This window comes from Cyprinus carpio, chromosome B12 (assembly GCF_018340385.1).
Source record: "Cyprinus carpio isolate SPL01 chromosome B12, ASM1834038v1, whole genome shotgun sequence".
Lineage (NCBI taxonomy): Eukaryota > Metazoa > Chordata > Actinopteri > Cypriniformes > Cyprinidae > Cyprinus > Cyprinus carpio.
This window is the reverse complement of record NC_056608.1, coordinates 23,448,176-23,475,338: the sequence shown is the minus strand read 5'-3', so window position 1 is coordinate 23,475,338 and position 27,163 is coordinate 23,448,176. Positions and strand designations below refer to the sequence as shown.

The following is a 27,163-nucleotide window of genomic DNA, read 5'->3' as shown; positions in this document are numbered from 1 at the left end:
TGTTAATCGCGCGTTGATACTTTGTAACAACTTTTCACGCTGATACGTTCTAAAGTTTTGCTTTTGTTGTGTTTGGCGCGGAAGATTCTGAACGCGCTACATTCTAACTGTCGCCGCTGCTGCTGCTTTCAGTCGCCCAATTGTTTCGTTTATATCTCTGCGTTCCCACTGTCACGGATAACCTGAAAATGTTGGGATATGTAAACACTGATTTTCATTCACACGATTTCTGTAGTGAATATACATGGCCTAAAATTATGATACACAGTGAACTGAAGTGCTTTAATAAATCCGTATCTAACCCGAATGACTGGAAAACTCATGCAAAGTTATTGGTCGAAAGGCGTGGGAAGCCTGGGGTAAACAAATTCGTTTTATTGGGCTACTGTATAACTGTTCCCATCTGGGGAGTTTTAGAGACTTACTTTTTAAAAACGTTTTTTTTTTTTTAATAAATTTGTCACAATTGTATGTGTAAAATAATTTGCCTATATCGCATTCAACTCTCTGAAATACTTCATTCTGATTGGTTAGCATCATTGGTTGGCATTATTTCAGTCCCTGCTTACCTATATTTCATGTCTTACGTTATTTCTCTGCTTCCTTATGACTTACTGTAAAAATCAGAAAGTAGCAAAACTACTGTGTTCCTATACTTGGCCACATTGTATGTATAGAACTAGATGTTAATCAGACACATCAGCTGTAAAGGAAAGTTGGACTGTATTTTCCAGGCACTTCTTCCTTCTCGTATGTAATGATAGACTGGAATGTTTTCATGCTATTCATTGTGCGCTGCCTCATTCCTCCAGCTGTGATTGACAGCTCTGAGTTGACATGGCATGATTAGGCATGAAATATTGCACTGGATGATGTGGAAGCTTGTTTTTGTTTTCCATGGGATAAAAAACAAACAAACAAACAAAAAAAAAATAAAAAGGTAATCGCAACTTTTTATCTCACAATTCTGAATAAACTCAGAATTGCAAGATTCTGCAAAATGCAATTTCTGCGAGATTTTGCAAAAAATTCCCAATTACATTTTCTTTAAAGTTAATTTCCTGCCGGCTGATTACATTTTTTTTTTTTTTTTTTTATTTCCTGAACAGTAATGTAGCTGTTAACAGAATTTTATGGTTAGAAAGTCCTTGGGAAGATTTTTTATTTTTATTTTAATTTTTTGGTAAAGTTAAGGGAGGATTTAAAGATATAAAATCATCTTAATTCCACCTCAACTGGAGAAGAATTTTATGGGTTGCATTAAATGGAGGATCAGTAGGACCTTTTATTGGTGGCAGACTCATAGTCTATCACATAATTCTGTTTTTATCTGCTCTCCTTGATGGAGACTCAAAATATCTCCAGCATTCCTGTTGGATAACATGTGTTCTGCTTTCAGGAGGAGGGACGAGTTGCTCTTTTGAAATATTGTGGTTAACACATTGTGTTTGTGAGTGAAAGGTGGCTCTCTGAATGCTGTCTACCTGTTTGTGTTGCTCAGTAGCCTACTTCCACTCTGAGCTCAAAGAGCGCAAAGCAGTGTGTAGAAATGTCTAGTCTCTGTTGTGTGTATTTTTACCTTGAGGGCGGTTGAATTTTACACCGTAATATTGAAATAGTTTTGCCTCAGTGTTGGTGTAATTTAAATTCTCAAATGCACTAGACTGAGGTGAAGCCTTTTCTGACTATATGGCAGGTAAAAGAGGAACGTGTTGAAGCACATTTTTGTGTGCTGCTTCCTTGATAGTCTAGCTGTTGAAAGTGGAATTATTTTTTGACCATTTCCAGATTAAATATACCATTGATTACCATTGAAACTAGAAAATATTTATATTATAGAAAATATTTCACAGGCCCTTTTCCCCATTTTTCTGTTTCTATGTAAATTAATTATGCAGTGATAAAATGTACTGTATTTCTTTAAAACCAAGGTAATTGTTATATGTTTTATAAGAAAATGTTTAATTTAATGCTTTACTTGCCATCTCTTTGTTATTAATTGTGAAATTTACTAGCAATCTCTGAGTGAAAATTGTTTCTACTCTAAGTTTTGGTGAGTGATGCATGTAGTCCCAAAAGTCAAAGTCTCTCCCCTCAAAATCTGAGCTCAAGTGCTCAGAGGTGACAAATTTAAGATGCATGTTATAATGTCTAAACACTGAATCATTTGACCTGCAACTTCTGAGCAGATCACCTGAAATGCATGCATGTTGAAATAGGTCCTAAGAAGCGTGTGATAAGGGGCTTGGGTCTGTCTTGAATGTCTGGATCAAAGATTTCTTCAGCAAGACCCCTAATATCAGTCCTAACTCTCACTCTGTGATCAGCTCTGTGGTTTTTGAAGACATTTCATTGATGCTGAATCAAATAACTTAAATTGGAATTGAGACAGTGACTCTTGAGAAGATTAAACAGAGTGTTGGGGTTATAGTTCAAATTAAACCGTCTACATCAAAACATACTAGCTGTAGTTAATGTTCATTGATATGTTCTTAGCATAGTTCTGCATTCATCATGTTAAAACACAAACCTTGTGAAAGTGCAGAGTTTGTCACATCTGTCAGTTTATGGTTTCAACAGTAATGGGTTAATTTTCACGTCCTCTTTTTTTTTTTTTGGATCCTCCGCACACCTCTGTCTCTCTGCATGAGTCAGTCTAGTGGTATTTGAGGAAGTGTTCTCTGAAAGAGGTGTGCTGCTTACGCGCTGCCGTCCCATAAGAGTTTCCGAAGCAGCTTTAATAGGGTTTGTGTGTGTAGTTTGTTCCGTTCATTCAGGCCTGGAGCAGAATAGCAGTGAAGTTTGCTTTGAGAGCTCTGCACGAAGATGGCTGGCTGAGAGAGACGGAGGCATTGTGGTGATGCGTGAACAATAAAATTACTATTTACCACATGAAACTTCTCAGATGTGCATGCATTCACACTTAAATATTCACCCGTGTTCATAATCATAGTATTTTCAGCATTTTTATGATCTGCAATCTGTCTTGTCATTTATAAATTTGCTCAGCAATGACTTTTTTATTAGAGGATCCATAATTTCAGACAAAAAACTTGTTTTTAGTAAAATATGGTATAATCTTGTTGCAGATATTCAAGGCATGTTTTTCATAGACTTTCGATAAATTAATTCATATTGAATAATTTTTGTTTTGTATGCATCAGTATATTAATGCATAATTATCTATTGCAATATTTATCTAAATATATTTTATAAAACATTTTTAATGAGAAATTCATACATTAAAATATATTTATTGATTGTGATATTTTATTAAAAGGCAGCTGTGAGCATTTAAATAGTTTTTGACTATTTTTGAATAAATTAATGCGATTCACTAAGATTAATATAAAGTTTAAATCTGATACTTTTATGAAAACATTAACTAGCCTATTTCTTACTTGAAAGTCAAGCAAATATTGTAAACCCTTTTAATGAAGGAAACCTATTGGTCAAATATAAATCATACTAAAATCATTGCAATATTCATTGTTGCATAATTGGTAAATCACTGTGAATCTATTATGAATATTTGTTATTTTGTATATATATATTCAAATATATTTCTATGCAGGTGACTGATATTTAACTTTTTTCATAATTTGTTTATGAATCTCTTCTCTTGTTTTGGTTAATCATTTTAATAACTGATTCATATGATGGTAATTTAAAACCAGTTAAGCAGTAACTTGTTTCCTCAGGTTTATGTTGTTACTGGCATCTTTTGCATAACCGAAGCATCATTTTATGATGTGCTTGCCAAGGAATTAAGGCTTGTGTTAATTTGTATGATTATATACCTTTCTGATTGTAGGCGTGGAAGTAAACATTTGTTGAGAGGTTTAATGAGAACCAGCCATTTGGAACTGCATCCAGTTCCGGAAGGCATCTTAGTAAAGGTGCCAGCTCTGCACTTCCATAAGAAGTCTGGCACATGCTGAAAATCAGTTTTTCAGTGTTTTTGTGTTTGTGATTTGTCTTTTGAAAGGTCTCTGATCTGGAGATGGTTGCCATCAGGCGAGAGGCTCAGCTGAACTTCCTGCATCCTGTAAATATTCTGGCATTTCACAGACATGCTTGGAATATTTGCATGGCACACCAAAAACCGAGATGCCTCAGTCACCCACAGGCCATCTAAACAGTGACAGGCACGTAAAGGGACGGTGTCTTTTTTTGTAGTAGTAATTAAACAATAGATAGTTTGCCCTATTATGAAAATGTGTTGATCATTATACTTACCCCCAGGCCATACACGACATCCAAGGAGTTTGTTTCCTCATCAGATTTGGAGAAATGTAGTTTTCACTTGCTCACCAATGGATGCTCTGCGGTGAATGGGTGCCGCCAGCATGAGGGTCCAAACATCTGATAAAAGCTGTAATCCACAAGTAACGTCTTGTAAAGCCAAAAGCTGTCTTTATTACAAATAAATCCACCATTAAGACATTTTAAACTTCAAACCAGTGCTAAAATACAAGTCATCGATCCATAACATTGCTTTCTCCAGTGAAAAAGCTGCCTTGTCCGAATCAGGATAGGAATATGCACAGATCAAGCAGCGTTTACAAGCCAAAATAGATATAAACAAATATTAGGGTGGATTTTTGATGTAATGGGACAAATGGAATTGGACTGTTTTTACTGGATAATGGATTATGAACAAAGCTGCATTTTGAAGATAAAAACGTCTTAATTACGAGCTTGTTCCTTAGAAATACACAGCTTTTGGCTTCACAAGATGTTAACTGATGAACTGGAGTGGTGTGGATTATTGTGATGTTTTTATCAGCTTTTTGGACTTTCATTCTGACGGCACCCATTCACTGCAGAGCGTCCATTGGTGAGCAAGTGATGGAATGTTGAATGTCTCCAAATTTAATGAAGAAAAGACCTCGTCTACATCTTGGATTGCCTGATGATAAGTAAATTTTGAGCAAATTTTCATTTTTGGGCGAACTTTAGCCTTGAAAAGCAAAGCTTTTCCAACATTTAAAAATTGGCTTATTTTTGCCCAGCTTTACTTTTTGTTCGTTATTTTGTTCTTTCTCTTTCATTCTTTCTGTAATCACTTCAGATCTGTCATTGTTTGATGGGTGGCATTCTCAGATTTGTAGTTTTATGCTTCATGCTGCTCGCTTCACATAACAATGTTGAAGACAGAAGCATGCAAATGTCATATCGGTTACCCCATATTTGCAGTCGCGATCAAACGGGTGTTTGGAGTTTGACTCTGCTCATTGTGTGCATGTGAAATGTGCCAAGCTGCAGGGAGACGCCGCCGCTGTTCTCCTGTCCTTCATTTCTGTCACGTTACCGTCACTCTAATCCCTTTTGATTAAAGCTGAAGTGTTGTGTTGTAAACACAGCTGCATTAATATGCCATAACACATGGATGAGAGCGATTCCTTGAGTTTGGAAAGGAGGATGAAAGACTTCTCTTCCCCTTCTTACTGTTTGTCGATCCTCCCTTGAGACTTTAGCTAAATAACAGCTGAAAGATTTTTCTTGCTGTATGAATGATTTATTTCAGTGTGCCACTGTAGAGCCGGCATGTGCTTTTTCATATTGACAAGCCTAAATCAATCCAGCTCAGAGAAACAAGAGATTAGTCCAAGAAGTAGATTTTCTGAACAGCTGTAGTCTGTGCAAAACTTTATAGGGTGCTTTGCTTGCAATGCAGCCACTATGTTTTTGTGGTTACTAGGGTGTTGTGGATGGTTGCTAGGGCATTGACCTGTGTAAGGTGATCTGAGTAGTTTCTAGGGCTTTGCTATGCATCACAAAGGCATGCCTAGTGATTTAAAGTGTTAATACAGTTTCTAGGGTGTTGCTGGAACATTGCTGTGCAGTCACTGATGTATTGTTAGTGATTTTATTCATGTTTTTGTGGTTGCAAGGGCATTACTATGCAGTCACTAAGAGTGGTTTTAGCACATTGATATGCTAGGGTATTTTCTTCTGATTATTATTATTATTAATGGCTTTTGATCTTATTGTGTTTTCTTTTTTAATTTGCTGTAAGTTTTAATCAGTGTCATAAGTGGGCCTTCCTCCGGTGATGTCTCCAATCATTTACTCTGCTTAAACCCCACCCACTGCAGGCTCACGTTCATCTGCCTCCATTTTTGAGTTCTACGCCCACATCTCAACATCCAATCGACAACTGATGTGTAGAACCAAGTCCAGCCCTTCATTTTTTGTTCTTCAATAATCCATTTCACTTGGATGTATGTCAGAATAACCTGGATGTCTTTTCAAACTCCGCTGAAACTGAACTGAAGAGCATGAGAGCTAAAAATGACTGGATGCATTGAGTCCTTAGAAAATGCCACTTATCTCTGTGTTATCACTCTCTCTCTCTCTCTCTCTCTCTCTCTCTCTCTCTCTCTCTCCTGTGACTGTAGACAGTGTTGTTTATGTCGGTATTCTGGCGGTTTCTGCAGCGGTGGACAGGATTGCTCTACCCAACACTTTGGCTCCCCAGATAAGGAAATGCCACTTCCTTTGGCTTCAGTAAACTGCCAGTGAGAAGTGCAGCTTCTGACTGAAGACAATAGTTTTGTTTGTACTCTCACACCACAAGCGTATAATCTCTCATTATCTCCAGTGTGCTCCTGACTAACCTCAACCACAGTCTGGTCTGTGTGTTGGACCCTGTCGGATGAGAAGTGTCAGAACGATGGGGCAGGAGATGAGCGCGAGTGCTCAAATACAGAGACGGCGATGATCAATCAAGACGGCACAGTTTTGTGACTTGACGACTGCTTTATTAACTTTATTAACTTTATAAACTTTTGCCTAACAAGACATTAAACACGTTTATATTAATAATTCATCTATTAATCATAGAATAATTCGAATTAAAGTTTGTGAGTATAAAATATCATATTTTGGTGATGCATTATTTTACAGTCTGTTAGCTTGCAGTGACACAAATTTTGTTAAATCCAGGGGAAAAAAAAAGAATCAAGTGTGCAGGAAGTTACTTTTTTGTAAAAACTGTTGAATTTTATATTTAATTTTAATTTTATATCATCACGGCAGTATGATATTGCGCTTTTACATTTTGTATTGAATAATTAACTATTTTTAACTCTGAAATGTACATTTTTAACATTTGTATTTATCTATAAATCATCATGAATAATTGAATTGAAATTTTGATTGAAACCTATTGAATATTGCATTTTGGTGAGCAGTATTGTGAAGACCATTAGCAGAAAGCAACACACAACTTTGTTAAAAGAGAGAAAAAAAAAGCACAGAAAATGTTATTTTATTTTATCATGGCAGTGTGACATTGCACATGTAGTGTATTGAATAGTTAACAGTTTTTTTTTTTTTTTTTTTTTACACTGAATTTGTTTATAACATTTCATTTTGTAATTATTCTTTAAATCAAACTGATGCTTAAAGTAAATCGGTTTTTAACCTAGTTTAATATATTTTTCATTTCATATTTTATTGCAAATTTGATTTTGATGCAGTTTGAGAAAGAAAATAATCTTTATTTATTTTTTTAACCCTTGTTCTTCTTTTGAATTGTCTAAAAAAAAAAAAAAAAAAAACCAGTTCTCGATTGCCAGCCCATTTTTGAACTCCAGTCATCCAAATTGCTAATCAAAGATGTGTCTTTGTTTAAAGCTCATTTCCTGTTGAATGTGTTGCTCTTATGAATCTCTGTGTCTCTCTCCTTACAGCCTGATTAATTCAGCATCACTTTGTCCTTTCGTCTTCGTTATTTGAGCAGAGGACATTAGCTAATAAATGTCTCTGAGGCAGGACTGATAGTGAGCCGCTCTCAGGACTCCTGCCAGAGGAAAGGCCACTGAACACCCTTATAAAAAAAAAATGCTTGAAGTCATAAATACAGATGCAATAGGAGATTACCAAGCTTCCTGTTTTAGCCAATTATTCAAATAATATTTTTGTTTCGATTGGCAATTCTTTAAAAAGATGCTTCCTCCTCTAATAACTTCAGTGTTGATAGCAGCATTTGTTAGTAACTTGTTTAACTCTAGTTTATCTACTTTAGATTATGCATAACTTGGCAAGGTACTTTTGAAAGCTTCCTCAGCATTGATGGTTAGCATTGTGTTTGGCAGGAAATAACACGTCCTTGCAGGAAATTTCCACAAACACACTTAAAATGCGCACAACACACACACACTCATATGAAGAATAAACACCTCAAATGCACTGCATGCTCTATTTTTATAAGCAGTACAGAATAATTCAATAAAAATAAAAATTTGGTGCTAAAGGTGTAGACAACTTTTTTTCTTCAGTGTTTAAAAGTAAAGTAGCTGTCGTTTGGTGATTGATAAAATGCAATTTAGGTGACTACTGGCACTTTGAGAGTCAAAAAGAACATATCAGGAACACAAAATAGATACCTGAGGTTTTATGAAGTGAAACAATAGGTATCTGTAAGAAACTGAATATTATTTACAACACTATTATTACCTGCAATCCAGAGCCTCTGACAAACCTCTTTTCCATGAACTGGATCTTTTGGAGAATTAGTTTCAATGAACTGGTTCAAAAAACAGATTCACCATAATCTATGCATAATGTACATAATCTAAAGCACATAATGTGAATAAACTAGACTTCATCAGTTTACCTAGTTACATAAACAATGAAAAAACTTTAATTTGACCCCTTAATTCAAGTGCTTGGTTCACACATGTGCATATAAGTGGCTCCAAATGCCAAAAATAGGCCTAATTCTAAAAAAAAGTGGTTTGCCATTGAAAAATGTGTGCTTTTATAACTTGATCATGATTTGTTTATAAGTACAATATTAAGCACTGAAGTCTAGTTCTTTCGGTAGTAGTCCTTTTAGAGTGTGTCTTTCCCTCTCTCTATCTTCTTCAGTATCTTGTATGAAGGTTGAACTTGTATATTTTTATCAGTCAGAAGAAATCACCAAGCATGCCTGCCGGCTGCTGACAGATTGCAACCTAAACCCGGGTGAATGTCCTATAATCCAGGTCTCTGGTATATGAGGATGAGTGTTATCATATATAAGCATGCGTTTCTGGAAGGTATTTGTGGTGTAATGCCTCTTTATGTTGTATTTCTCAGTCTGAAGTAAGGCAGTGCATGATGCCGGCCTGTAGATAAGTCTCCCTTAGAGACGTTGAGTCTGAGTTATTCTTAATAGATTTTCAACATGAATTTTTGAATAATCTGGGGATTATGGAGTCGAGTTATGTGATATTATGAGCTTTGGTCTGAGAAGATGCGATAACTGGAGTTCTCGGAGGGGAACCGCTTTTGGGTTTAGGGTGCAGGGATGTTGCTCTAATATAAAATCCTTCCCATTAAAAGTCTTTTTAAATACATGTGTGGTGATCCAATAAAAATGTGTAATGCGTGTCTTTTTTTTTTATATGTTTCTCAGTCCACATGGGGGAAAATTTACAGAGGTTTGGTTTAGCACAAGCACAAAATTAACAAACGAAAAAACATAATGAAAATGGAATTATTTCTGCTCTTAACATTGTTAAATTGTTTTGTTTATTGCTGGTTTATAAAATAATGTTAATTAGTGTTAAAATGAAACATTATTTTAAAGTGTTATCAAAATTATACATTTAATTAAGATGTGTTTAATCAGAAAGTAATATATTCACTTTCCGCAAGCTATATATTTGTATATTTTGTCAGCAAAACATAATTTAGGGGTTTCTTTAGGTTTTTCTTTACATGCGTTACAGCAAATAACGTTAGCAATAATTATTGAAAAATAATTAGCAAAATTTGCCACAAATTTACAGATCTGTCATTGTTTGATGGGTGGCATTCTCAGATTTGTAGTTTTATGCTTCATGCTGCTCGCTTCACATAACAATGTTGAAGACAGAAGCATGCAAATGTCATATCGGTTACCCCATATTTGCAGTCGCGATCAAACGGGTGTTTGGAGTTTGACTCTGCTCATTGTGTGCATGTGAAATGTGCCAAGCTGCAGGGAGACGCCGCCGCTGTTCTCCTGTCCTTCATTTCTGTCACGTTACCGTCACTCTAATCCCTTTTGATTAAAGCTGAAGTGTTGTGTTGTAAAACACAGCTGCATTAATATGCCATAACACATGGATGAGAGCGATTCCTTGAGTTTGGAAAGGAGGATGAAAGACTTCTCTTCCCCTTCTTACTGTTTGTCGATCCTTTGAGACTTTAGCTAAATAACAGCTGAAAGATTTTTCTTGCTGTATGAATGATTTATTTCAGTGTGCCACTGTAGAGCCGGCATGTGCTTTTTCATATTGACAAGCCTAAATCAATCCAGCTCAGAGAAACAAGAGATTAGTCCAAGAAGTAGATTTTCTGAACAGCTGTAGTCTGTGCAAAAACTTTATAGGGTGCTTTGCTTGCAATGCAGTCACTATGTTTTTGTGGTTACTAGGGTGTTGTGGATGGTTGCTAGGGCATTGACCTGTCTAAGGTAATCTGAGTAGTTTCTAGGGCTTTGCTATGCATCACAAAGGCATGCCTAGTGATTTAAAGTGTTAATACAGTTTCTAGGGTGTTGCTGGAACATTGCTGTGCAGTCACTGATGTATTGTTAGTGTTTTTGTGGTTGCAAGGGCATTACTATGCAGTCACTAAGAGTGGTTTTAGCACATTGATATGCTAGGGTATTTTCTTCTTCTTCTTCTTCTTCTTCTTCTTCTTCTTCTTCTTCTTCTTCTTATAAATGGCTTTTGATCTTATTGTGTTTTCTTTTTTTTTTAATTTGCTATAAGTTTTAATCAAGTCATAAGTGGGCCTTCCTCCGGTGATGTCTCCAATCATTTACTCTGCTTAAACCCCACCCACTGCAGGCTCACGTTCATCTGCCTCCATTTTTGAGTTCTACGCCCACATCTCAACATCCAATCGACAACTGATGTGTAGAACCAAGTCCAGCCCTTCATTTTTTGTTCTTCAATAATCCATTTCACTTGGATGTATGTCAGAATAACCTGGATATCTTTTCAAACTCCGCTGAAACTGTACTGAAGAGCATGAGAGATGAAAATGACTGGATGCATTGAGTCCTTAGAAAATGCCACTTATCTCTGTGTTATCACTCTCTCTCTCTCTCTCTCTGTGACTGTAGACAGTGTTGTTTATGTCGGTATTCTGGCGGTTTCTGCAGCGGTGGACAGGATTGCTCTACCCAACACTTTGGCTCCCCAGATAAGGGAAATGCCACTTCCTTTGGCTTCAGTAAACTGCCAGTGAGAAGTGCAGCTTCTGACTGAAGACAATAGTTTTGTTTGTACTCTCACACACAAGCGTATAATCTCTCATTATCTCCAGTGTGCTCCTGACTAACCTCAACCACAGTCTGGTCTGTGTTTGGACCCTGTCGGATGAGAAGTGTCAGAACGATGGGGCGGGAGATGAGCGCGAGTGCTCAAATACAGAGACAGCGACGATCAATCAAGACGGCACAGTTTTGTGACTTGACGACTGCTTTTTTAACTTTAAAACATTTCACACCAATCAGAGTTTTCAAGACGTGCCTAACAAGACGTTAAAACGTTTAAATTAGTAATTCATCTATTAATCATAGAATAATTCGAATTTAATTTTTATTGGAACTCTGTGAGTATAGTGCAGAAAGTTACTTTTTTAAAAACTGTTGAATTTTATATTTAATTTAATTTTATATCATCACGGCAGTATGATATTGCGCTTTTACATTTTGTATTGAATAATTAACTGTTTTTAACTCTGAAATGTACATTTTTAACATTTCATTTATCTATAAATCATCATGAATAATTGAATTTAATTTTGATTGAAACCTATTGAATATTGCATTTTGGTGAGCATTATTGTGAAGACCATTAGCAGAAAGCAACACAAACTTTGTTAAAAAGAGAAAAAAAGTAAAAAGCACAGAAAATTTTATTTTATTTATTATGGCAGTGTGACATTGCACATGTAGTGTATTGAATAGTTAACAGTTTTTTATTTATTTTTTTTACACTGAATTTGTTTATAACATTTCATTTTGTAATTATTCTTTAAATCAAACTATGCTTAAAGTAAATCGTTTTTTAACCTAATTTAATATATTTTTCATTTCATATTTTATTGCAAATTTGATTTTGATGCAGTTTGAGAAATAAATAATCTTTTATTTATTTTTTTAACCCTTGTTCTTCTTTTGAATTGTCTAAAAACCAGTTCTCGATTGCCAGCCCATTTTTGAACTCCAGTCATCCAAATGCTAATCAAAGATGTGTCTTTGTTTAAAGCTCATTTCCGGTTGAATGTGTTGCTCTTATGAATCTCTGTGTCTCTCTCCTTACAGCCTGATTAATTCAGCATCACTTTGTCCTTTCGTCTTCGTTATTTGAGCAGAGGACATTAGCTAATAAATGTCTCTGAGCAGGACTGATAGTGAGCCGCTCTCAGGACTCCTGCCAGAGGAAAGGCCACTGAACACCTTAAAAAAAAAATGCTTGAAGTCATAAATACAGATGCAATAGGAGATTACCAAGCTTCCTGTTTTAGCCAATTATTCAAATAATATTTTTGTTTCGATTGGCAATTCTTTAAAAAGATGCTTCCTCCTCTAATAACTTCAGTGTTGATAGCAGCATTTGTTAGTAACTTGTTTAACTCTAGTTTATCTACTTTAGATTATGCATAACTTGGCAAGCTACTTTTTGAAAGCTTCCTCAGCATTGATGGTTAGCATTGTGTTTGGCAGGAAATAACACGTCCTTGAAGGAAATTTCCACAAACACTTAAATGTGCACACACACACACTCATATGAAGATAAACACCTCAAATGCACTGCATGCTCTATTTTTATAAGCAGTACAGAATAATTCAATAAAAATAAAAATTTGGTGCTAAAGGTGTAGACAACTTTTTTTCTTCAGTTTTAAAAGTAAAGTAGCTGTCGTTTGGTGATTGATAAAATGCAATTTAGTGACTACTGGCACTTTGAGAGTCAAAAAGAACATATCAAGGAACACAAAATAGATACCTGAGGTTTTATGAAGTGAAACAATAGGTATCTGTAAGAAACTGAATATTATTTACAACATTATTATTACCTGGAATCCAGAGCCTCTGGCGAACCTCTTTTCCATGACTTGGATCTTTTGGAGAATTCATTTCAATGAACTGGTTCAAAAAACAGATTCACCATAATCTATGCATAATGTACATAATCTAAAGCACATAATATGAATAAACTAGACTTCATCAGTTTACCTAGTTACATAAACTTTAATTTGACCCCTTAATTCAAGTGCTTGGTTCACACATGTGCATATAAGTGGCTCCAAATGCCAAAAATAGGCCTAATTCTAAAAATAAAAGTGGTTTGCCATTGAAAAATGTGTGCTTTTATAACTTGATCATGATTTGTTTATAAGTACAATGTGCACTGAAGTCTAGTTCTTTCGGTAGTAGTCCTTTTAGAGTGTGTCTTTCCCTCTCTCTATCTTCTTCAGTATCTTGTATGAAGGTTGAACTTGTATATTTTTATTAGAAAGAGTCAGAAATCACCAAGCATGCCTGCCGGCTGCTGACAGATTGCAACCTAAACCGGTGTGAATGTCCTAAATCCAGGTCTCTGGTATATGAGGATGAGTGTTATCATATATAAGCATGCGTTTCTGGAAGGTATTTGTGGTGTAATGCCTCTTTATGTTGTATTTCTCAGTCTGAAGTAAGGCAGTGCATGATGCCGGCCTGTAGATAAGTCTCCCTTAGAGACGTCTGAGTTATTCTTAATAGATTTTCAACATGAATTTTGAATAATCTGGGGATTATGGAGTTGAGTTATGTGATATTATGAGCTTTGGTCTGAGAAGATGCGATAACTGGATTTCTCGGAGGGGAAACGTTTAGGGTGCAGGGATGTTGCTCTAATATAAAATCCTTCTCATTAAAGTCTTTTTAATACATGTGTGGTGATCCAATAAAATGTGTAATGCGTGTCTTTTTTTTTTATGTTTCTCAGTCACATGGGGGAAAATTACAGAGGTTTGGTTAGCACAAGCACAAAATTAACAAACGAAAACATAATGAAAATTGAATTATTTCTGCTCTTAACATTGTTAAATTGTTTTGTTTATTGCTGGTTTATAAAATAATGTTAATTAGTGTTAAATGAAACATTATTTTAAAGTGTTATCAAAATTATACATTTTAATTAAGATGTGTTTAAGTCAGAAAGTAATATATTCACTTTCCGCAAGCTATATATTTGTATATTTTGTCAGCAAACATTAATTTAGTGGTTCTTTAGCTTTTCTTTACACGCGTTACAGCAAATAACGTTAGCAATAATTATTGAAAATAATTAGCAAAATTTTCCACAGTTTACACAAGTGTTATTTTAGCATTGAGTTAGTATTTTAAATTATGTTTTAAATTTTCAGAGTTCAGGCGTTTTAATAACTTTTGTTGTATTTTTGTAATTTTTATTACTTTTTGTTGGTTTTTAAATTTCTGTATAGTAGTGGTCGACCGATGTTGGTTTTTAACTGCCGATGCTGATATCTTGGAAAGCAGGATGGCCGATATAAATGCCGATATAATTTTATTTAATGTCACTGAAAAAAATTCTATTAATTTTTAAAGAAGTGGTTGCAAACTATTTATTTTAGCTACATTTAATAATAAATTTTTTTTTAAGTTAGTCAACTAAATTAGTTTATTTAAATGTAGCTAAAATAAATCGATTGCAACCACTTACCTTAAAAAAATTGTAAATTCAATGAATCATTTTTATTCTTTGTATTTAAGAAATTTGAAATCATTTGAAATGGGTAATAAATAATTGTGTAAAATAAACATGCTTATACTTTAAGTGACAAAGTATTTTTCACAAATATTTAATAAAAATATAAATTAAAAAGGAAGTAACCACTGTAACCAACAGGGCACTCAGTATTCTGGGAAGTTTGTGTGCATTGGGGATACATTTTTTTTCAAATAAAGCCAAGGTAACACTCATTTTACATACAGCACACAGTGAAAATGACATAAATATGACAATGGGCAAAAGCATGAAGCGCAGCATAATTTGAAATCATGAGTTTAAAGTTTGTAGATCGCACATGTTATTGAAGCCGAACTCTCCTCCTGTCAGCATCAGTTCACTCAGACCGACCGTCACACAGAGAACACGTGATCGTGCCGGACACACATCCACAGTTCAAAAGATCTCACAGCTGGATTCGACTAAGTTTGCAAGGTTTTTGAAATGACATGTTCATTAGTCATTCAAAGATTTGTTTAAATGATGTAAAAGCGTATTTGCTGAATGCTGACGGCAAACGAGAATGTATTATAATGTTTGCCTTTCTATTACTAACTATATAAAAGCAATCATTATAATTTGTTTAACCATTCTATCTGATTATTAGACAGACGTCTATCTGTATTAGACAGAACTGTTAACAATGACAGCGAACAAGAGGGAGAATGCTGAAATAACGGGTTTTTTTATTTTTTATTTTTATTTTATATCAGTTATTTAAACAGCTATTATGTAACACTGTAACATTATGTAACACTTCTGTCATTTAATAAATACACTTTTGGTGGGAAAACACTCATTGACTTGTGGCATTGACTGAGTTTTAATGTTGATCTGTTCATCACATTCAGCAGAAGTTGTGTGTGTGTGTGTGTGTGTGTGTGTGTGTGTATTGATTGTGCCTCCGTTGTCCTGCTGGTGTCTGATCTAAGTCTCTCTTTTGGACAGATGGTTGATGATGTGCTATTGACTGAAATAAAGGGTCATTACCCTGCATGACACACACACACGTTCGGTTACGAAGGCCAGTCTTACTCCATTCATACAGCCCAGCCATTGTGACAGATGGGCAGATATGAACATCATCTCTCTGGCATATTTAACTCACCCCATCCCGTTGACTGAGATGAGTCTGTGGTCTTTGTTTGGACTCAGTGCAGCCACTCTGGAGACCAGACAGTGCAGAATTAAAGAGAAAACCACGTCCGACCATTAGGTCAAGCGTAAAAGTGCAAATGTCCTGGAGGCTTTCAGCAGTGAGTCTGAATTAGATTTTTTTTTCAAAATGTGGAACAACCTCTGAATCCATAAGTCGGCACATTAGCAGTCAGGAAAAGATGCCTTTGAGTCAAATTCATTTGTTTTTTACAGCTGAAATGAACATTGAGTGTTTTTGGAGAAAATTAACTTTGTTTATACTGCTCTGAATAGCTGGTTGTGCTTAATATGTCAGTAGTCTCACATACAGACAGTGTGAGTTGTTGTTTTTATGCTCATCAAGGCTGCATTCATTTGATCAAAAATACCATAAAAACAGTAATATTGCAAAATATTATTACATTTTTAAATAACTGTTTTCCATTTGAATATACTCTAAAATGTCATTTATTGCTTTGATCAAAGCTGAATTTTCGGCATCATTACTCCAGTCTTCAGTGACACATGGTCCTTCAGAAATCATTCTAATATGCAGATTTGCTGCTTAAGAAACATTTCTGATAGAGATGCACCAATCGACCAGCCAGGGACTGGAATTGGCTGATTTTCCGCATGACCGGCTCAGACCGGTGACTGGTCGGTCAGTCTGCCAGTTCCGAGCCGGTCTGTTTTGACATCACACTTACGGCGACTGATAATGTATTTTTGTTGTGCCAGATGTAGGGATATGCCGGTATCAAATTTTCATGTTGCGATTAATTGATCATGTTTTACCACGGTATGCGGTATTATCACGGTATTGAAATTAAGTTTTAAAACAGTGGTCATAATACAGTATAACAGGTTAAATAACTTTTTTCTTATAACAAAAATAACTGAACATTTAAATGCAATAAAGCAATACAAAAATATATTTAAAGTTAAAAATTTTACACCGATTAAAGTGCAAAAGAACTTTAAAGACCCATAGGTATCACTTTACAATAAGACCTCATTAGTTAACCTTAGTTAATGCATTAACATCCACAATGAGCAATAGCTACATTTGCTACAGAAGATATTAATCTTTGTTAAAAAATACAAGTCTTAGCTCATGTTAGCTCATTAAATAACAGTTACTTGCAACTTTTGATTTTAACAATGTGTTATTGAATATTGGAATACCTAAGGTTAATGAATGTTTAGACTAATTTTTCATTGGCAGTTTGTTAACTAATGAACCCTAATGTAAAGTGTTAATGAACAATAAAAAATCAAAACACTTTCAAACAATATCTAGGACATGTTATAGTCCAGATTAAAATGGAAAAAAAAAAATATGGAAATATATAAATATTATTTTATATTATTTAAATGTTTAGAAAGTAGCAGCTGCTTTTATTTATGGGGTTTCCAGGGTAAGGGCTGCAGTTTTTGTAGTTTAGCGCCATCTGCTGTCAGAGAGTGAATGTGCTTTCATTCAGCGAGTCTCTCACGTGTTCCTCCATGTGTTTCTTGTGCGTGCTCATTTACATCAGAGTTCACACGGGTCTTTAAAGCAGCATACAAACGGTGTTGTGCATTTTGACCAGTTGATGGGAAAAGTATTCTTAAAATGCATTTCAAATTCTGAATAATTTGTAATATATAATTATTCTCGGTATTTGGAAGTGCCTACGATAACAATATCGTGCATATTCATTACCGCGATATATCGCATTACCGAATACTGGCACAAGTCTAGCCAGATGAATGAGTGTGTGAGAGAGACTCTTGCAGAAATCAAACGAAATGAGCGCAACAGCACTCACAGAAAAAAGAAAAAAAGAAATTTGCAATGATTTAGGTATGCAACATTGCACGAAAATGTTTCAAGACGATTGCAATGTGATTAGCCGGTCAATAAACAAGAAGTTAAAATTGAGTGACTTACATTTTAGACACAATATTGAGTGTTTTTGCTCAATTTCGCTGACGAATATAGTTCCAATCAAAGCCACAGCAGAACTGTTTTGTGTCTCTGAGCAACACAGCAATCCACGTGTTTGAATGAATCAAGTGAGTCAATGATTTAGTAAACTGTTCATAAAGATAGTTACTTGCCTCGTTTCTGAATGAATCAGCCATTTGAATGAATCTGTTGAAGGACTGAATGACTCACTCATTCAAACAGTCATTTGCCCCCACCGAATGGTTTGGTTTCATATTGAAAACTATCATTGCATTTTTCCCAACATTTCATATTTGTTTTTTTAAAAAATAGGTAAAACTCTTAATCTTATAAAAATCTTTATGTATTCGAAATATTGCAGTGTAAATGCATTTATAGCACCTCAGCTTCATCCAACAAACATTCGTCTGTGTGAATGCATCCAATGCCACTTCAGATGCAGCTTGTGTTTCCTGCAGTGGAAAGATGGAGTTTGTTGATGCTGATTTCATTTAAATGGTAACAGCTCTACAGTTTCTTCTTATTACACATTTAATGACAATTTAAGAAACAGTAGGAAATGACATCTGTTTTGTTCTATACAGTATCTCCTTTTCAATTAATTGTTATTTCCACCGCTTTTCTAGTCACAGAGCACTTTATTTGGAGAGTTGTTTAAGTGAGAGAACATCTGTAAGTTTGTCCATATTGTAATGTTTAACATTTTTTTAATGTAATTTTTTTTTTTGCATTCAAAGAAAGTATAGATTTTTGTTTGTGTATGCTGTCAGTTATAGTTTTTTGAAAGAAAATCGCAATCGGCAAAAATCGGTATCGGCAGGTCACACATACAAAGAAATCGGAACTGCATGATGTGGAAAAAAATATTGGAGTCAGTTTGTTAATTTTTTTTAGTGTACATTTATTAAACTGGATAAATTGTTACACCTTTTCATATTTTATGTGATGTCATGATTTACTTTTTATAAAAACAAAGGTTTATTATTGTATGTTCATTGGGAATTCATTTATTGTATAGGCCTACCCTTTAAATTTGCTTATTGAAAGAACAACAACAACAGCAGGAACAGCAGCAGTATGGTTTAACATGCAATTTTTTTCTAGGAATTAAATGCTTTCTCTGAATCTTTAAAGTCTTTCCGTGAGCGATCGTACAGGTGCGGATATATCTGTGCCAGCTCAGCTAATCGACACTGTATTCAGGAGATGCTGTTCTGTGCTCGGACGTCTGTAGAATGAGAAACGAATCTGGGAAAAAAAAATTGCACGTCAAAGAAGGTGTAGTTTCAGAACACACCCACCGATTGCTTAACAGCCACGGACCAATGGAAGCTCAAAGTTGTTTAGGAGCCAAAACAAACTCCCCCAGAAAGTTCACTTTGGTGAGCTGTTTCAGCATTATTTTGTTTGAAATGATGTCATATCAGTTCGTTCTTTGATTTCGTTTGAAGTATATTGGGGCCTTTATGATGTGCTTTTTTTTGTCAGTTTTGGTGCTCAACAGCGCTCTCTTTGGTGTCATTGTATATGAGAAAAGACTTGGTCAGTCTTTTTGAAAGTATAATCATCTCTGTGCTTTTGTTATTCTGAACTAATGTTTCACTGGCGAAACAATGAGGCCCCGTGAGACCCCTGATAGCGTCCTCTATCAAACAGGCTCCAGCTTTGGGCTTGTCAGAGAGCGACATGCTAGTAAATGTCAGCGATGACATGGCTTTAAGAATCCAGTTGTGCGCGTGTCCAGTCGCGTCTTCACGAGCGACAGAGATTAATGACTCTGCTCCGCTGGATCTGTGAGAGACAGAGCAAATGGGGATGAGCTGTAATAGTGCTGTTTTAGTGAGGTTTGTTGAGCGAATGTGTGGTTGATTTGAGACTCGTGGTGTTTCATGAATTGGTCTATTGTGTGTGTGTAGATGCAGCAGACCTGTGTGACGTCTCTTATAGCTGCCCAACAGAGCTATTGTTCTACACGTCATCCTGATTAGCATACCATACACTGTCTCACCAGCAAGTCTTTTCTTGATAAAATATTACAATTAATCTAAATGTATTTACTTATTTATTTACTTATTTTATTGTAATGTATTAAGCTTTATATGAATTTGTTTGCTTAATTATTGTTCATATAATGTTTATTTTTAATGCAATTTCTTTCTTTCTTTCTTTCTTTCTTTCTTTCTTTCTTTCTAGCTATAATTTATTACTATAACTGTATATATTTTGTTTATTTATTCATTTTTGTTGTACAAAAAATAAATTTTTACAAATATTTGTCATTGTATAAATATTTACATAAAAAATTTTGTAAACAATTATCTAAAATTATTTGTATTTTTTAAAATGATACTTATTTTAATAGCTAGTTTAAATTGATCAATATTCAATTAATTAATTAAATAAATGTAATTTTTTTTTTTTAGGTAATCTATTTCATGGTGTCTTATAAAGTTTAATTTTCATTAGTCTTAAAGAAATCTTAATTTTTATAAACTTTTCTAACCTTAAACCTTAGATTATGTAAATGAGTTTTTTTTTTTTTTTTTTAAACTTGTTTATCCAATGTTTATTTAAAATTTTTATGAATATATTTTTAATTAGTCAATAATATTACTTAATGTATTTATTTAAGTATAATAGGTTTAATTATAATATTTTATAAATTTTCTATCAATTCAATAAATCCTTACTCACACTCAAGCCATCCTAGGTGTAAATGACTTTCTTCTTTCAGACGAATCCCATCGGCGATATAATAAAAATTGTCCTGGCACTTCTAAGCTCTATCATTGCGGTCAGGGGCTGTTTCTGTTCAACGGTCCAAAACATGTTAAACAAAGTGTGCGCATTCATAATAAAACATGCTTCACATGGCTCCGGGGGGTGAATAAAGGCCTCCTGTAGCGAATCCATGCATTTTTGTCAGAAAAATATCAATATTTCAAACGTAATAAACACTTTTTTCTATCACTTCCGCCATCTGTCATACACGGAAGCAGTTGCGTGATTAGTGATGAACGCAGAGAGAGAACAAAACTAATTTATGTTGCTTTTATGGTGTTTTTTTCCAATGGTGGATGTTAGTTGATAGATGTCATCACTACTGGTTTGAAACAAGGGTGAGCAAATTACAGAATGATCATTTTTAGGTGATTGTACCTTTTTAAAATGTTCAGCTGGATCTATTATGAGATTGATTCTGTCATTGTTTTATTGTGTGCAGGCCTGAAATGAACACATTGTTGTGCACTGAACAACAATAGCTGATGACTCAGGGCTTCAGAGCGAATCATCAAAATGTGAGCTTTACCTCACCGCTTGCACAATAGAGCTGCAGCTTGCACAGATGTGCTGTTGAGACTGATATTCATCTAGTTAGAAAAGACCAGGAGGAATAACGCTCTCGTTATGTGTGAAATATCGATCAGGGATTCTGTTTGTGAGCATTTGGGTCAGGATTTTCATTTTCAGTTCCTTTTTCTTTTTTGCTCCTTTGGTTTTTAAAGAGGCTCTTGAAAATGTCTCAGGGCTTTTAAGAAGTGTTTGGCCTCAAGAGCCTTTGCTGCCACTGCTGCTTTTGTCCTGTTGTTTGGAATTGTTTGTGTTCTATGACTTCAGTTTTTCATGATGTTAAAAAAAAAAAAACTCAGTCTCTGAATTTACTTTTCTACTCTGTTTATTTATCAGCTTTTGACTGGATCATGAAAATTGGGCCATGATGATATTATTGATTTATGTTAATCAATATACAGATTTTTCATGTTCCAGTCAAAAGCTGATATTCAGAATATATGGCATTATGGTTAGTTAGTTAAATATAACATACAATTTTAATGCTTTCTTCAAATGTGTCTACATACATTTTCCTAGCAGTAGTTTCCAATAGTTACTTAATTTTTTTTATTTTTTATGTATGTATTTTTCTGTCTTTAAATATTTAAATTACATTTTAAAATGTATTCTTATTTTATTCATGGATTGTCAGTCCTATTTATTACTGGTTTATTGCTGGTAAAAATCTAGAAGAAAATCTAACAATTGCTAATATAAATAGACTGCAGTCTAGGTATAATTATTTATTTCATACTGATATTATTTCAATAATTTTATTCAAAAATGTTTAAATCTTGTGGACTGCAGCTTGTTATTAATGCTGATGTTAAAATTAACCAGTCAGAATAAAAAAAATGTTTTAAAATATAATTATTATATACTATAATTATACATGAACACCAGAGTTCCCTGAGCTCATTAAAAATGTGCTTTTGATTGGCTGACATGATGAATGTCCAGAGTTAACCCCTGCTCTTCTGTCTCTCGACATCCTATCTTTTTAATTCTACTTTACTGCTTAACTGGGATCCAGGGGCCACAGTCTCATCGGTCCATTAAGAGAGTTTAAAAGAGAGGTGCTGCTGCGAGCATGTCGATCTGGTCATGACGGTCACTCTTAAAATATCTCTGTATATTTTAAAATGTAATTTTATTCTGGTGATGCAAAGCTGAAGTCTTCAGTGTCCCATGATCATTATATAGATAAACCATCAAACTGTCTGCATGACCTGATACGTGAAACACTGTGACCGCAGTATACACACATATACATACCGCGGCGGTATTACACATTCTGGTTGTCTACCTACTGTATGTGGCTATAAAGAATCATGACGTTTATGCAAACTTCTCATAAGTAAAAGCCGAGTGCAATTCAATTATATCCGTGACATTTGCTCAGTTGCTTAGTAGGCATGCTACAGGACAGGAGTTGTTTTTAATGTAAAGCCATGTTATAATAAAGGCTTCTTATTTTTCGCTATACTTTTGAGTGCCTTGAAAGTAAAAGTTTTTTGATGAATTAAGAAATATCCAAAGAGCACCGATTTATGGACTGTATACCCCAGTGGCATTTTTTTTTTTTTGCATATTTTTGATTTTAAAGTGTTAAAAATACATTTATTTTTTCATGACATGGATTACTTTGGTAACACTAAATAATATACTACTTACTAAAAAAATAAAAAAAAAAGTAATTATTTTTTGGAAAAAAAAGTAAAAAAAAAAAAAAAAAAAAATAAACAACACACTTTATATATTTGTTTTAGTTATTTATTTAGTGTGCTTGTTTTGTATGCATGACTGTATTTATTTATTTATTTATTTTCTTTTAGTTTGCTTGTTTTCATTCATTTATTTAAATAAATTATTAATTAATTTAATTGGTTTATTAATGTATTTAAATTCATTTTAAGTCTAATTTTAATTATTTTATTTTAATTGTAGTTATTTATTTATTTATTAATTTTGATCAATTTCATAAAAAATAGGCATTACTGTATATAAAACATTTGAGTTAATTTTCCAGCAGATATTACTGTATTGTGATGCCATTACTTGAGATGTTTCCATACTTACAGTCTGGTAGTTTCTGTTTTTATAAAATGTTGAAGTTGATGGAGGAACAAAATACGCAAATATTGTTTGCAAGCATAACTTATTTTACAGTAGAAATAGCATACTTAATGGTTAAATGAACATTGCTCTGTTGCTCATAATCTACATTAGTTTGGTAATAAGACAAAATGTAGAGTAGGTCTTCATTTTATGCAGTGAGATTATGTAAAATATGTATGATTTGCTGCATTTAATTGTCAAACGTAAGAAGCTACATGATCTGATGTTTCACACCATTAACCCTTACTATTAGCAATAATAATAGTGCTGCTCACCTTAGCAAACACTGCTAATTAAGTGAGTCTGTTTACAGACACACGTTTTGAACCCGCTTTGCTGTATGCATTAATGAAACGATCATGTTGCTCAGGAAATATTGAGCTGCGAGGAAGCGATTGTCTCTCTGCCAGATTTGTTAGTGTGGGTGTTTGCTGCTGTCTGACCCCTGCACACGCCACAATCCTCTCTGCCTCAGAAGTGCTGACCCTCGCGTTCAGGGAGATTCCCGCTGTTTCTCACCAGGCCCATCTTCTCCTCGCTCATCTCGTTATCCTCTGCCCACAGTGAAACCTGCGCACCAGCACATGATCTATAGGCACACGCCTGATACGCCAAACGCTCAAACCGTAGTGTATATATGTGGCTAATTGCGCGTCTCCACTTCAGAAGGAATCGATCAGAACAGCTAATGGTATTTTGAGATAATGGATGTTTTCTCTTTGTTGACCGTGATTTGTGGCTGTTTTCACACTTTCGATTGCACAATTTGATTTGGCCCGTCTTCATCTTTTGTGTCTCTTTTCTCGTTGTATTCCCAGTGGGTGGTATCAGCAAATTCATGATGCAAGTAACTTCACAACTACTACTTGTTAGAAATCTATTTATTTATAAATGCATCTATGTAAATGTATTTTGATTACATTTATTCATTTAAATTTATATTTTAAAATGTAATTTACAATTGTGTTATTTCTATTTCTAATCTATTATTTAAAAAAATAAAAAAATAAAGTTTATTTGTATTGTAATATTTATTGAAATTTTATTATATTTAATTGCATATTTATTTAAATCCATCTATTTCAATTTGTTTTAGTTTTTAATATATTCTTCAGTTTGTGTAAAGTTTTGTATTTCTTTTAAGTAATTTGAATTAAATATATTAATTAAAATGTACCTGTTTAAATTTAATTATATTTAAATGTATTTAAATTTAGTTGAATTAAATTTGATTAATTTTGAATTCATCTAAATAAATTAATTCAACTTATAGTAATTTTCAGAAATTTAATTTTAATAATAGTTACATAGAATTTAATGTTTTATTCTTTCATTCTTATAATTTTATTTCATTTTAATACAGATTTTTAAACAATATTTTATTTCATTCATTAATTCAATTAATTAAATTTCATTGGATTGATTAAAAATACTGCATGTTTATGTTTTTCATAAAACATTTGTTGATTTTTCCAGAAAATGAGTCTACTGCATTGTTTACATTAATGTGTAAAATTTTGATTTGATGATTTCACTGTAATATAGAATTATGATCGAGTCTGATGTTGCACTAACTGTCTTCACACATGTAAGCTCGCTTCATTTCCTACATGTCTTCTAGTGTCCTTGACTCTATTATGGTAATTCTCCAAACAGTCTGGAGCAATTATTTTCCTATTATTAAATTTGGGACCTGCAGAAGTTTAAGTGTACTCGGCCAATTAAAACGAAGCAATTAGACAGCAGGACTGTAGGTGCGTTGGCATCACGGACGCTGACCCGCTGCTGTGTGAGGATAATGATGATGAACGGCGGGCGTCTGACCCGCTTCAGATTGGACATGACACACACAGTTTCCGGGTCAGGTTGTAGGGCATGTTTCAGTGATGGCGCTCTGTGCTGCTGGATCTGCGCTCGATGAAAACGAGATAATTAGTGCAAGTTTGCCTCCCTTCACGATTGTTCTCCTGTCAGAATAATGTGGCAAGTCTAATGAAGATCTTTAGAAACACTGCCAGACTTTGTGGAATTGTGTCTGGGTTATAATTAGTGTGATATGACGGCGAGTGTGTGTTTATAAATAATCATGGATAGGTAACAGAAAAAAAAAGTGTTATGAAAGCAGAAAGTTCACAAACATTTTGAAGTTGGTTTGTTAATAAATGTTAATGCTGCTGTTGCATAAAAATAAGACGGGGTTGTTTTGTCGATCAGAAGATGTTGAAAGCTGCTTGAAATATTTTGAACTTTTATCAAAAAAAAAAAAAAAAAAAATACAGAGGAAATACAGTATTTTAGCTTATAAGACTCGCCACAAGCAAAGCAGTAACAGTGCTTGAAATGCTTGTCTGAAAATGGATGCATCATACAGGCTGATTTATTTACTTGGAGAGTAGCGGCTGTGACAGACATATACAGTATGTAAGCATAAAAATGTGTTTTTGAAATGTGTATTCGTATCAAAATGCACAGGACATTCAAACACGGAAATCGATGCAAATGTGTAATCTCTGCAGTTTTGATTAATAGCATGCAAGAAATGTCAATTGTTTGTTAAATTAATATTTTCATGTGCATATGAATGAGCACTTGCTTTTTTTTTTATTATTTGAACCCACAGGTGTTTTTAATATAAATGTCTGTTCCCACTCACCCTCATGTTTTTCCAAACCAATAAGACCTTTGTTCATCTTCGGAACACAAATTAAGATATTTTTTTATGCATTCTGAGAGCTCTCTGACCCTCCCATAGACAGCAATGTAAGTAACACGAGATTGGTCAAATAATCCATGTAACATCAGGGGTTCAATCGTAATTTACGAAACTTCGAGAATAATTTTTGTGAAAAAAAAAAAAAAAAAAAATTATAGCTAATTATTGTGTGGGAATTTACAGCATAATGAACATGGAATTTGCAGGAATTATTAAAATTGTGCCACAATTTTCCACTGCATTTCAGGCCATTACAGATGTTGTTTTATTGCACAAACACAAATGTTGTATGTTTTTTGTCTGCCTGTAGCTTCAGCTTCATCAGGCTTGTTTCTACTTGTTGACTGAATTTCTGAACTGTATAGTAGAACTGTCTCAACATGATGGTATCTCATCTCTTCATCAGCCTCTTTTCCCCGTTCCCCATTTCTACGGCATCTCAAGTATGTCTCTCTTTTTCTCTCTCTCTTTGTTTTGTCATACTATAACACTTCCATACTGTTTATACTAGTTCTAATATGCATAAATTTTCTGCATGCATGTTGTATTCAGATAGCATAATACTTTTGCTTAGATGTGCCTTATACAACCAGAGCACACTGCATGAAATACTGTATCCCACAATGCAATGCACTTAACTTCACTTACATTACCAGGCAAATCATTTTTTTTTTATGTTAGTACTTCAAGTTAAACAAAAATAAATTCATATTATTTGTTTTATTTCATCTACTTTAATTATTTTTATGGTTTTGGTTAACTAAAATAACCCTGATATGCACATAATAAGGTCATATAATAATAATAGTTCAGCATCTTGCTATTTTATTTGTTTTATTGTTGCATACTGTTTTGCATACTATTATTGAAAAAAATAGTAGCCAATATTCAGTATCCTTCTAGTGAATAAGCATCTCTCATTCTCTTTCCACCCTAAATAAAATACAGAAATAGGCCTATTTAGCATCTTTGTTGAATTTCAGGTTAATTGCAGGGGCTCAGCGTGAACAAACATGACCGTCTGTGATCTGTAGTGAATTTGAGCTGGAATCTGTGATTTCTGGCTCTCTCTTCAATTGGGAGGCTCTTTTGTTTCATCTGAGTCTAAAGTAATGTGATCAG

The 27,163-nt window shown here is 34.1% G+C and overlaps 1 protein-coding gene across 1 annotated transcript in view; it reads left to right on the top strand.

Moving 5' to 3' along the window:
• The window catches only part of dock1 (dedicator of cytokinesis 1), a 238,154-nt gene that overhangs the window by 462 nt on the left and 210,529 nt on the right, over nucleotides 1-27,163 (top strand). The window lies entirely within an intron of this gene.